The sequence below is a fragment of the Branchiostoma belcheri genome, unplaced genomic scaffold, assembly GCF_001625305.1.
Source record: "Branchiostoma belcheri isolate BF01 breed outbred unplaced genomic scaffold, Haploidv18h27 scaffold104, whole genome shotgun sequence".
NCBI classification, from domain to species: domain Eukaryota; kingdom Metazoa; phylum Chordata; class Leptocardii; order Amphioxiformes; family Branchiostomatidae; genus Branchiostoma; species Branchiostoma belcheri.
The window spans coordinates 636611-650358 of record NW_017802425.1 but is presented as its reverse complement, the minus strand read 5'-3'; the positions used below and the strand labels follow the sequence as shown (position 1 = coordinate 650358).

At 42.8% G+C, this 13748-nt stretch overlaps 1 protein-coding gene across 9 annotated transcripts in view; it reads left to right on the top strand.

Annotated features, from left to right (window-relative positions):
- Nucleotides 1–13748, top strand: part of LOC109476014 (semaphorin-1A-like) — a 101917-nt gene that overhangs the window by 14516 nt on the left and 73653 nt on the right. For 8 of the 9 annotated variants that reach the window (XM_019776977.1, XM_019776996.1, XM_019776986.1 and 5 more), the window contains one exon: nt 5538–5676. The gene's annotated coding sequence lies outside the window, so the exon portion shown is untranslated. Of the gene's footprint in view, nt 1–2707; nt 2938–5537; nt 5677–13748 lie in introns of those variants that run through there. The other variant, XM_019776843.1, reaches the window with a different exon arrangement.

Sequence of the window (13748 nt, the reverse complement as noted above, 5' to 3'; positions counted from 1 at the left end):
CGTTAAACTTTCAGAGCTGATTACGACTTTACGATTTGCGGCTAAGGCCATGTTGATTTGATTATATGGATGACATCCGCGCGCGCATGAATTTTCGGCCGTTTCCAAAAAAAAAAGTTTTCAACCATACTGTAAATCGTACAAAACAGTTGCAAAATGAGCAAAAATATACCATAAAATACAAAAAAAATTAATAAAAAGTATACCAATATCGTAGAATGCCAAAATCAAACGAAAAAAGACGAAATTGTACAGAAATGAACTTGAAGACTAGATTATTCGCCAAACCATATTCTGTGCCATTTGCTCAACCCTCATGACCACGTAGATTTCATAATGAAAAGAACTTTTTTTTTGCAAAACTTTTTTTTTATTCGCACGCGCGCATCAGTTTTGGGGCTCCCGGAGGATGTCATCCATATAATCAAATCAACATGGCCTAATGTCCAATTACGAATCACGTTGATTTTTGGGGAGGCTGCCTACGAATTACGAAGTCTAAAACGGCCTGATTACGCCTTACGAAAAAGGGCTTGCAGGCCCTCATAGAATTTAGTTCCAGTTCTTTACTTACTCTTAGACTAGTAGTAACTGAGCACTAGTGGGGAAATGTTACTGCATATTCCTATTTATATAGACCCCATTCATACCAGACTTATATTTAGCGGTTTCAACCGGTTTTTCAAAAAACGGTTTTTATTTAGCCTAGTGTGAACGCAATCCAACCGTTTTTTAGGGGTTTAAATCCGATTTTCTAAAACCACCTTGGAATCAGCATATGCAACCTGGTCGGCGGATGAGACCAAGCTCCTGATATGTATTTTTGGAGAGCAGGAGTCGCCAAAAAAGCTGTTGGGAGGGGAAGGGGGGCTGTACCGAGACAAAAATATTTACCTGGAAATTTCAGTCAAGTTGGGGGAGCATGGTTTCTCGAAGATAACAGCAGTACCATGGTAAGATTGGGAGGAACGGTTATTCAAACTGTAATCATGGCAGATAAATTGGATATTCACCGTACAGGATTTTTACAAAACCGGTTAAATAAGTAAAGTCTGGTATGAATGCTAGAGGTTTTAGCCAGATTTTCCCTTGCTAATTTATTATTCAGACAGATATCCCTGCCCTATAATTTATTGTTTTCCAGGGAAAGTGACTTTCCCCTGTGTTTGTGGTCGGTAAGCAGGTGTGAATGTCAGGCGAGCCATTCTGCCGCCATCCCCGCTGATAAACCGCCATGTTGACGGCCTGAACTTTCCTTATTTCCCACGGTTGCTCTGCAACGAGCATTTCAGAAAGCCCGCGACGTGCGGGAATAAAACATGACATTTTGCTGTGCAGGTGAGCGCTGCTCCCCTCTACTCCATTGCAAACCGTTTAAGGGGCATAACGGCCTTTTAATGGGACGTACCATTAGCAGGGAGGTGTGGCTGCAAAGATAAGCACCTCCTGAAATGCCAGCTGGCTCTGTCAGAACCTCCACCGTACTCTTGGATGTGGGACCTTTGCTGGAAATGTGAAAGGTGACTTACAGTGCAGAAGGACAATAGTGGAAGGGATTGTGGGATATGTACTAGAAGGGTTGGCTGCAGTTGTGGACATCGTTTGAACTTTGAAGGTTAGTCTGTGAACTGTGATGTTGTACATGCATCAGGATTGCAGCCACACACGTGCAGGTAGCAAAGGCTATTCTGTGTAAATGTAGCACAGAAATTCTCTAGAAATGTGGCGAAGGAATCTCTGGAAATGTGGCACAAATTCAGCATAAATGCAGCGAAGAAAACGTTTGCAAATACTGTGGCAAGAAGAATTCACTGACAAAGGGGAAATGTAGCAAACAGTCACAGACAAGCTGACCTGTACAGGTGTGACAGGGAATGAACAGAAGACTTCTTTCACCTGCCTGGCAAGTTTCATGTTTGAAAGTCTTCACAGACTAGTTAGTTTGTAAAGGTGCAAAAAGACGCCTCCTCCAAATTGGCCGAGGAGGAGCCAGATTGCAACAGCAAACTACATCACACATTAACAAACACAAACAAACATGGAGGAACTCTAATGTGAGACATTGACAGGTGGCTTTTGTGCAGGGCAGGAGGAATTCTGTAGAAATGTAGCCAACTACTTACTGACAGGTCTGACATGTGGGGACGGATTCACAGACATGTTGTCTTGTACAGGTGTGAAGAAACAAAGTGTTAGAGACATTGACAGACAGGTTTGTGAGGCATGGACATTGGGCTACATACTGTTCACAGAACTCCAGAGAAGGGAGTAAGTGAAACTGGGCTGGATGCCAGCGTCAGTTTGAGTCAGTGCTTGTGGAGAGGTTTTGTGTCCAGTAGAACCGTTGGTCGATAGCCCCACTCGTAGGACAATCTCCTTTCTGTTGTTATACGGGGCCAGAGGTCGCCTATTGTTCCTGTTTGTTTATAGTACTAGAAACAGTGTGGCGAGGCGCGGGCGCGAACAGAGCAGCCATTGTACGACACACGGAGATCGAAACGGATCCGATTGGCCAGAAACGTAACACCTATTGTCAACGTCACTCCTTTTACTTCTGATCTGAAGCCGACTAATCTTACTTTACAACTGACGCAACCCGATCAGTCCTTAACACAAGCACCAGGTAGAACTGGTCCTTTGTCTCTCCTGCGTTATTATTTTGGCAACCTGCAGACAAAGTTCTGACTGTTCAGGATATAATTTTGAACAGGTCCAGTCATAGGGGGAACAAACGGCCTATAGATGATGTGATTTCCTCCTCAGACAGTCAGGAAAGTCAAGTGCCCATGCCTGTTTCATGGTCCTGGGGCTGCATTACTCACTTCCCCTTGTCCATCAGTGGGTTTCACCATCCTGTCCTGGTGAACACACTCTGTCTGAAGCCAGGTCCAAAACCTCTGTTCAAGAACATCGAAGGAGTGTTTTGCCAAGAGTCAGGTAATGAAGAGTTTTGGATCTCTGGTTCACTGGGGTTGGCAGGGTTTGAGCTATGCTGCTTTGAGATAAGTGAGGCTACCAGACTTCAACGGGTTGTAGGAAAGCAGTAGTACTAGAATGTACTTGAAATTGCCAAATAAACAGAATGATATGTGAAAAGAGTTGGCTGGCCATAGGAGTACACTTTGGCACATTATAATTTTAGTCAGACTGTCTTATATGGCCAATTTCAAATTTTCTACTATTTTCTAGCTATCTATTGCAGCCTGATAGAGACTAATAACTGAATTTGGCAGGGTGAGAGTATGCTGAGTAATTGGCATCATTCCTAGCTTTCAGGTTAGGAGGTTATTATGACAGAATAACTTGATTAATTGGCTCAGTTCAAGCACTTCCTTCCTGTAAGTTTCACCTTTCTGTGGTTCTCTTGTGTGTTCAAATGATTGTTTGAAAGTTTGCCTAGATTTGGGTGATTAGGTAAGGGGACCAGACTGCTAAGAAGGCAGACAGGACGGCTCAGTTCAAGTTCAAGTACTTCCTTCCTACAAGTTAGGTTCTGCCATGGTTCAGTAAGTTTCTGTGGGATGAAGGTTTAATGAGGCTGTTTAGGATGAGAGGGATGGACAGTTGGATTTTAGGCAATGAGGTCAACTTTAAAAGGGCAGCTATGCAAATAATTTATAAAATCAGTATGAGAAAAAGAAAGTTTTTAAAATCTATTTTGAGATGTTTAGGCATGCCAGCCAATATTGCCCATTAAACACTCTGTGTCATGGTTCAGTGGTTTTCTGTAGATAATGATGGTTTGGTTGTTTCTGTTGAATGACTGGCTTTCCTTTCCTTGAAGTCTTTGGCCCCGTTTACACGTGTGTCGTTTATATGTGTCAGGCATGGAATGATGCGCTCGCAGGCGGGATTTTTTAGTGTGTAAACAATCTCTGCCACCGCTGCGCGGCAGTTTTCTTGTGGCACCTCTTGGATGTGGCACAGAAAAATGACGCGCGGTGCTGCACGGTAGTGGTGGAGGTTGTTTACACGCTAAAAAATCTGGCGAACAAAATGCGCAGTGTGGTGCCACGCGCACGCATCGTTCCATGCCCGACACACACAAACGACGCACGTGTAAATGGGGCCTATTTAGTCATGTTTTTCATTGTTTTAACTTTGTACATACAGCTTAACCCAGTAACCTACACCGATCTGGTGTCATTTAATGGTTGTGTGTTTTTTGAACATTAAATGTTCAAGAAACAATGATTTTTGTAAAGTTCATCTAGCCGTTAGCAGAACACCTGTTTCTGTGCTTGTCCAGGTATTTCAGGATTACCTGAGATAAATCCAGGTGAGCTGAACAGGTGAATTCTGATCAACAACAACACACTTGCTTTTATGCAAATAACAAAATCTCAACCAATGAGTTGTGTCGTATGTTGTACAATTGATTAGTTTTGAAAAACTGATACAGGTGCTGCTCACTAGTTCAAGCTGTTAATTGAAGTTCCTGTACCCTCCATGAACCATGTCTGCTGCCTGGTTGTTTTATGGTGTAATTCTGTGGCAGGCTCAGCTGTGTGAGGTTCTCTGTAAGCCGCCCGAGGTGTTAAATGTACTGGAAAGACGTGCTGTTTAGATTGAAGTGCACTTTCCCTGCCAGTAAGGTCCCAGCGCGCTGTCGAACCACAGACTTTGAGTGACTAGCGGCCATTTCTGTCCTCGTTTCTTTAATTGGAACCAGGAAAGTCTCCTGGTAAAGTCTCGTCTCGACCATCGGTTATTGGATTTTCTGGCAGGAGAAGAGAGAGCTATCGGGTACCGCTGTGGTAAAGGCATCAAATCGATCAGCAACGATTGTTTTTGTGCCTTTAAAGCCCCTTGGAGGGCTATTTGCAGTGGTGTCAGTTTCATCCGTTATCATGTTTGTCTGTAGGATATTCATAACGTAGAAATGCCTGTGGGGAATCATGAGCAAGCTTAGCGGAATGGCGGGCAGGAGCGCTGCACACGATGTGATTGGTGCTGCTGGGGTTCGTAAATGTTCTGGGCATTAGTAGAACATCACTGCAGCCAACATCAAGGCAAGATCCGATCGTGTAATCATAGCGTACTACGGCGTTCTCTTTACTTGTGGCTGAGAGCCCCCTTTTTACCCTGATGGATTCACTGCAGTGAACAAGAAGAGTTTTTTCCTACCCTTCAGAAAGGGCATCTGTGTGGAGGGATCTGACCTGGTTCAGTAATGGGGAGAGAATGGTAGATGAAGATGTCAGTGGCTCGACTTGCATCATCCAAAACTATGTCAGGTGAAGAATGGGCGTGTCAGGATTGGGCACCTCTGATTGGTTGGTTGCTCCGTATGGATGCTGGATGTGATGATGAGAAGGTCCAGACTGTTTATTATGACCCAGTCCAAGATTTGGAAGAAGCTGTTCCTCTTGTGGTGATAAAACACTACACAGTCATTCGATTATTACCTGAATTCCTCGAAAACAGCTTCAATAAATTTTTTTAAATCACCAAATAAATGTGCATCTCTCATCAACCATGTTATTGTTGCCTTATAGAACTGGAGTTTGACTGGTTTCTTGTCCTGTGTGTTACAGGTGGTTGTGAAGACGTTAGGTCGGCTGCTGGACATCTCCCACCCGATCTGTGTGAAGCAGTGGTGAAACGACTCTCCAGTGCCGACGCAGGCTGGGACTGGCAGCATGAGGAGATCCTAACAACTCCTACAGATATCCAGTAAGTGAGGGAAACAGATGGATCTCTGTTCCTTGATGCTTATGCAAGTTTCAGTTGTAATCAGATGTAAGGAAAGTATTGCCTAGGTGCCATCCTGTATTAGTTTTGAAAAACTGATACAGGTGCTGCTCACTAGTTCAAGCTGTTAATTGAAGTTCCTGTACCCTCCATGGCTCCCACACTCCCATTCTCCCTAAGAAATTTAGGAGTCCTGGGATACGAATAGGATGGCACCCAGGCTAAGTAAAGTGTTCTCCACTGTGTTGTAAAAGGTAAGTGTACATGTACATGTATGTAGAGGTTGAAAGTAGAAGTCTTCATAAAACACAAAGACCGTGTCTCCAGGTTCAACAGTACATGTATTTGAAGTAGCCTGCAAATATGTGACTCGATCCAGGAAAAGTTTGGGCCCATTTCTGTACCAGTCTGAAGACCCTTGCACATATCAGAGCACATCTCTGCAGGTTTATTTTGCTATCTGTTTCATTATCAAGCTTGAGAATGTCCTAGCAAATGATTGATGTTGCTTGATGTAGCAGCAGTAACCGCCTTTTGATAACCTGATCACAACCCTCTGATAGCCTGACCACTGTACTGCTGGTACATATCCCTACATTACTCCTCGTTGCATGCTTCTCGTTAGCGCTGCTCAAACCTTGATATTCCGATGAGCTCCGAGGCACAGAACATCGCACTACCAAATTGCCTTTTGATGATCGGACATCAGCCGTTAAACAGCACATTTGGGGTAATTTACCACATTTGTCTCTTGGCAAGTTGGTGACAGTTGAAGAGATTTTCTGTCAGGTCCGGATACATGATCAGATTCACAGAACATCACCTTACAAAATTGCTCTTTGATTACCACATAACAGCCATTAAAGGCAATGCATTTGCAACGATTCACTGATGACTTTCTGCTCACAAGTTGAGTTCAATGCAGGATAAATTAGTAGTTTTTCTTGGTGGAGCAATTAAACTGATCTCCATCGCAAAAACTGGACTGGAATTTTGGACTGAATCACTCAGCTTATCTGACCCAATCGCTCAGGACACATGACTTCAATGCATGAATAAGGTTGTTGGAAGTTGATATCCCTCCCGTCCTCTCACAAAATAGTCATGTACAGCATCCAACGTTGACTTCCAGAACCCCAAAGTTCAATAATGTCGTTCACCATTTCAGCTGAACTTAATGCTTCCAGCTTTTCTGTCAGTTCTTGATACACGAGGATAAGAAGATTGTCCGTGTTGCAGTCCTAAGTTTGCCATAAGTTCAATTGTGTTGGTAAGTTTTGTTATTTCCTCAGTTTGCATGCAGTTAGGAAATGCTACATCAAGTACCGTACTCCATGTCGGGTACGATAAGGCTTCCAAGGTCATGCAGAACGTGCCAAGGTCATGAATACATATGTAGCAGTGTGCGAACTGCCATCTCCCGGGCTTCGCCACATCTTTAACTGCCGCTTTGAAAATCTGTGCTCAGGGGCACCGTTAATCAAAATGCCACGGGATGTAAACTTTACGTGCCTTTTCTGAGCCAGGGTTGTGAATTATACATGGCCCTGTCGTTATCCAAAGGTGAGCATACCTGTGCTCATACCTGGATGTGTTGTCGGGTCTTCACAGGTGTGCAATTTTCCACTTCAGGGCCCACCGTACAGGTGTGATCATCAGAAGGTGTTCTGTGCTTGGACACAAGACGTGGCAGTCATTATTATAGGATTTTGCTAAATTTGAGGAAAGGTTTTATCTGAAAGGTTTTGTTTGGATGCTTTGGATTTGTGAACTTCAAGGTGTTTTTTCCCATTCCCGACTTTCTCAGATGCATCAAATAGCTTCAACCTGAGAAGCACTTGTGGGCTTTGTTCTATTTATATCTTCAAAATCTGATTCTCCTTTGTGTGAAAAATGTTGTTACTGTTTGATCTTTGAAGGTTAAGTTCTTTCCACGAAACCACATTTTTCTCACCGGACAACAGACAACATTTCGGCATCTTGAAAGAACTAAACTGATGAATCAACGCAGCGTGGCCTGTTGTACAGTGATCCTCTGGTTTGTAGGGGTTTTGGAAGGAAACATGGATGGTGGATACTACCACATTTTTCTCACCTGGCAAAGTTTTGGCAACTTGTCAGAATATTTGTCAGAAACTTGTCATAAAGATGATTTGGTGCCCCAAAAACTTTATTTACCATTGACATCCTAACATGATGAAGCTATACTTCTGGTTGAAAGAGTTTTTGATAGAAATATGAATGTCACATAAGCTTTCCTGTTGTACCATGGAGAAGTGATTTGTTGTGATAGGGTTTATGGTCTGTAATGGGGAGGTTTATGGTGAGGAGGGATTAAAATCTGTGCCCCGAGGTTGTCTCAGATGGATGGAAATAACCACAGAACATCAGGTGAGTTATAGAACTAACTTCTGCCAAGACAAGGATGTTACAGTTGTACTACTACTAGCATTCACTTCTTGTTAGTAGAAACGTCCAAACCAAAGTCAACTTGCAGATCAAGTGAAAAAACAGCAGTTAATAAATATAATCTCTCCTTGGCCAATAATGTAAATCATGAAAAATATAGAGGTACTCATTGTATATTGACGAAAAGGTTGATAATGTGCGTGTATGATGTTTTTTAAGCACCATGTCCAAGACAATGAACTGAAATTGTGGTCACGACGTCAGCTCGACTGTTGGTTGTTTGCGTGACTCTGCGACCATTTGTCCTCTCTCAGAGTCAGACAACAGTTTCACATGGCGCCTGTAAGATATGAAATGCCATTAATCCTGGTGCGCAGTCGCCAGTCGGGTGGAGTCATCACCATGGAGATGGTGTTCAGCTGACTCACCCTGGTAACGGCAACTTCCTGTTCTCCGGCCAACCATTGCCGTGGTCACTGCTGCATTTATGAGAAGGCTTGCTGGGAAATAAAAACTCTTGTTATGCGGAATGGCAGTCGGATGAGTTTGTGAGTGAATAAATGGCTGTAGAAGGTCTTTCTGGCATGTTTTATCGGGACAGTTTATTTTTGCGGCCATTTGTTAGCACCTCCTAATGTGGAGACTGAATTGAAGCTGGTTAAAATGACATCATGGTCCCTTGGGAGAACCTTGTTAACAGATTGTAGATAAGTGGTTATGGTTGTGACACGCTAACAGTTTTACAGCCGCCCGTCACAGAAAGGCTGTCATTGTCGACCCGTCATTCTGTTAATTGTAGACTTTGGGTTGTGTCGCTCATAAAGCTGTCATTATCCTGGTTGGATGGATTGAGGAGTGAGGACTGCTGGTAATAAGGACATTGATGGAGGTTTGAGGAGAACTGATTGAAAGAAGGGAGGATATTGGGGGAGCAGCGAGCAGCGACTACTCTCCACCATCCAGTTTTAACCTTCAGCTTGCTATGTAGCACCAAATCTTCATTTATTATGGGGTCAGGTAGCAGGGAGAAGGTTTAAGTGACCTTGGTCAGCAACTCCCCACCAAAATAAGGGCTGTTGTAGCAAACATACAACAACTTCTTTTGTTGTAATGTTACGTTTTAGCATCATTGTTGGGTTTTGGCGGGAAAGTTTCCAAGCTCTATATCACTGGCCCTGAGCCAGCCGACCTTTAGGTCACCTGCGAAAGGTGTGCTGTTATGATTTGTGTTCAATCACTGGAAACGTGGGAAAATCAACAACCTGCAATATAACTTGACAATGTGTCTTATAACCTATCAAACTATGACTCAAACTGGATACTAGGAAAGATTTGAAATCAGTGACTGGATATTTAGGAAATGGACACTACCGGTAACTCTCTTCTCTGGACTGTTTGGTTGAATTGTTTTGTTGTCAGTTTTTGGCGGGAAACTTTCCCAGGCCAGTGTGTTGGCCACTTGCCAGCCGACCTTGGGGTCACAGCAGAAAGGTCATTTGTTGTGACTCTGAACTAGCGATTGGAAACTTGGGAAGCTTATATTTAATGTCTCAAACATTACTCTCCCTTTCTGTTGCTGACTGGCGGAAATGGTCTCCTTCTATCAGAACATTATGCCTGCCCCAGTCCCTGTGACTAATCGTTCCTGGCTAACAAACCAGTAGGTTAATGAACTGTCAGACCCCGGGACAATAGGATTATATATACTGACAAACACACCCTCTATTGTGCCACCAGGTGAGTGGGCCATTGTCCTACCTGCCCATTATGTGCCTGTTGTGTTGGGATACTGATACACTGGGCTTAGGTGGTTCTCAGGTGGACTAGTCCATTCATCTGTCGGTGGGTGAGATTTTAGCTGAAGAAAATTTAGACCAAACCGTTGCACTTTCCTCAATGCGAAGGAAAGTAAACCAAAAAGATTTTTATAATAAAACAGTGCTTACAATAACCACAGTTTTAGAGCTTACTTGAACAAATGCTAATGTTTGGTTTGGTTCAGTTTCCCCTTTATTTCATCTCCAATGGCTTGAACCCTACTATAATTGGGACTCACCTTGGCAAAATGCCAACAGCAACAAACCCCAAACTGGCCTATAAACATCTTCAGGGCCTGTGAAAGGCTGGCGTGACAATCTTCTTAAAAGCACCCAGGATAATACCGGACAATGTGTCTGTCTAAAAGGGGCCTGAAAGAGCAGATTTGTCTGAGGTTAAGGAGAGAGTGAACACCTGTCCAACTCCCGGGCAGGTAAGAACAGTGCTGCATTCTGTTCTGACATTGGGAAGGAACAAGGTCGTAAGGCAGGCAGGTGGGTTTGAGCTTTACAAAGCTATGTCGTGCCAGAGTTAAAAAATTCACAATGGGTTGGTCATTTCCACTGGCCTGAACTAGCTTTTTACTGGCCCGTGACCATGATCCAAAACTGAACTGCATGGTGTTTCCAATTTACATGTCTGTTAGTGTTACTTTTCCTCAGCAGTTTCTTGTTTCCAAGGGAATGTTTTGTAGTGAAGTAGAGACTGTTTTTGTGTGTCTGTTTTTATGTGTCTGTTATTCCACTGTACATGTACTTGGCAGTCAGCAGCCCGGTCTGTGTGAGGATGTTTGGTGTTACTGTATGTAGAGCACAGGAGCTAGGAGGCTACAGAGATAGAGGAATGGGTTTGTTTTGATCAGCTGTGGTGCAGTGCTTCTTTTCATGAGGAAATGAAACAAGAAACAGTTCTGTCTTCTGAGTAAAAATGATATGCTGAGTTATGTTATCAATATCATTTTCATCAATAATGTCATTCTATAAAGTATATTTACTTTTACCATGGTGGTTCAAGGAGTACCCTAGTATCAGGACACCTGTTGCTTGGCCATTTCCTGTACAAAATAAAATGTTAGACACTAAAATCCAGGAACACTTGTACATTAGTAGTTCAACCCTGTCTTTCCCCACAGTGAGGTCCAGGTGTGTATTACACATTGCAATTGTGCACCCGGCTATTTTTATCACCACTAAAAGGCACTTCAGCTGCAGACCCCACAGTTCAGATTTTATGCGATCCTTTTCCTCCTGATGGTAAAACCCAGGAACAGGATTGCTCAACATGAGGCCAGACCAATTTATTTCCTTGGTTCTGTCACACATTTTAAAGAGGCCAACAGAGGTCGGAGAGGACAACATAAATCTGATTACATGTACACTCAGTCCATGAAACTGTGTGTACCGAGGTACAAACTGCCCTCTTAGGCTCTGTTTTCCAGTGTGGCATTACTGCCTATTCATTTACTCTTGCAGTGGTTTTATTTTACGGTAGAATGGAAGTCAGTTTTCCCAGTGTTAATGGTTGAAACAGTTCTGTAATACATTGGTCATGCAAGGATGACATATTTGGATTGTCATGAATTTGTGTTGGAAAGGTCACTGTGAAAACTGAAAATTAGAACCAGTGTTTCCAAGATATTTATTTGTGGAAAACCTGACAACCAACAGATTTAACTGGTGTGTCTGGATGTTCAGGTGGGGTAGGCAGAACTGTTTGGCCCGAGTGCGCAGACCTGAGGTTCAGGTGCAGCCTGGGCGGAACTAATTGCACGCTAAGCTAGTTTAGCACCACTAAAAGGAACGGCCTTTCCCGTAACGGCTCTCCCAGAGAACGTGCCCTGCAGCCTGGAATGATAAAATGTTTGCCTCAGATTGAGAGAGAAGTTGTCTTTCCTCAATTTCCCACTTTTTGTTAATAGAAATATCATTCTTCCTGCTGAGTCAGCCTGATATGGGGTTTTCGTGCCAAATTTGCTGCAGGGAGGGGGAGTTATATGATACATGTATTGTTACTTTTCTATACAAACTTCATTTAGAAGTGCAGAAAATCTCATCATCTGTCCCTTAGTCTGGCTGAGCATTGGGATACCACAGATACATGGTCTCCTATACATGTAGTTCAGTTCTACCTACTGGCTTTTTGTTCTGTTGAAATTACCCATGCCTCTGTTTTGTCAGGCGATGTTAGTACACGGGGTGTTATATATCTTCCAGTGAATTGCATAAGACAGCTTAACCTCTGCTGCAGCGATCGCAGGTCGGCGACCGATAAGCCCCCCCAAACTGATCTCTGATGGCACCAGCGATCCATTAGCCTGTCCTGAAAAATACATGTCTGCATCCATAATTCATTATACAACTTCAAGGGGTTCTGCTGCATAAAAGTGTATAACAGCTTCTCGGCCAGTACGTGGGATGATCTGTTTTTCTACAGATTTGGGATGTGTTATAAAAGAGTTTCCATGCTTTTTATTGAACAACATGAAAAAGTACAGGACAAGCTCTTTAATAAGCAAGCAGCTAATAAAGTAATATTAATGCCACCACTGGAAAAAGAAAATTATGTTCTTTATGGAAATAAATCATGTCATCTGTATCTTTGTCCTCCTCCCTCATGACCTCAATGAAAAAGCTACCAGGAGGCTGATTTGGGCATTTCATGCATTGAAAGACTTCAAAACTGTTCTAAAATCATATCAGTCAATAGCCATGTTCTTCCTGCCGCTGTCCCTCTGATTTCCCTCCCAGGTTTTCCCCTTTGCTCCAATGATATTGACTTCCCTGAATGCTTCTGTCAATTTCCATTTGGAGCAAGTCCAATATTTTCCTGCAAAATTCCATTTGGAATGATAAGATCTATATAATCAGCATGGGAATTTCTCCTCACTTGCACAATTTTTTTTATTGCATTGGATGATGTATTCAGTGCAATGATTTATGAGGTCAAAGTAATTTCCAAGCTTGGGCTGTTTTTGTATATCTTGTTCTTGGCATACTTTGCCTTAAGATGCAAGCCAGAGCCACAAGACTCCTTTGGCCAAGTACAAGAAGACAGTAAAGATAAGGTGTTTCTGGCAGCTGAAGTGAATTTCTTGAGGTGTGAAGAAGAAAGAACAGATCCTTTTAGATCTTACAGCATGACTTGGATGGAGGTGGAGTGGACTTCAAGTGTTTTCTTCTGACTGGAGAGTGTTGGGAGGTTGGGGATCTCCCCAGAAATGTAGAGTATGGTGGTGCTTGGGGTAAAACCACTGCAGGCAGCACACAGTATGGTCCAGGATACTGTCTGCCTCCTAGGGGTGGAAGTACATGTATAAGGATGTTGTCTTTTCAATACAAATGTAGACCGGAGCTACATGTAAGCTTGACATCTTATCTACATGTGAAAGTGTACTAAGGCCACTACAATTTAATTTGTTGGTTCTCAGATTTTTCCAGAAAAAATATGAAGCGACAGGGCGAAAAATAAAAACAGGGTTAGGCATCCTATTGTAGCCCCAAATGCAACTAAAGGAACCATGGAGTCAACACAAAAGGCTGGGTTAATACTCAAACAATGAACTTTGAACTTTTAATCAAGCCACTGCATTGATAGATGGAAAAACTGTAACAACTAGGAAGAAAATGACTTTCCTCAACTGTTGAGGGCAAAATATGAGAATTTTTTTTGCAAATCAGAAAAATGAAGGGGCGAACCATCAAATTAAATTGGTGTGGCCTAATCAGTAAAAAAAAGACTTGTCGAGAGTAAGTTAGTATGAAAGTGCTGGGATAACAGTAAGATCACAGGAGCTGCAGGTGTGAGTGGAGTACTAATAATACATGTAA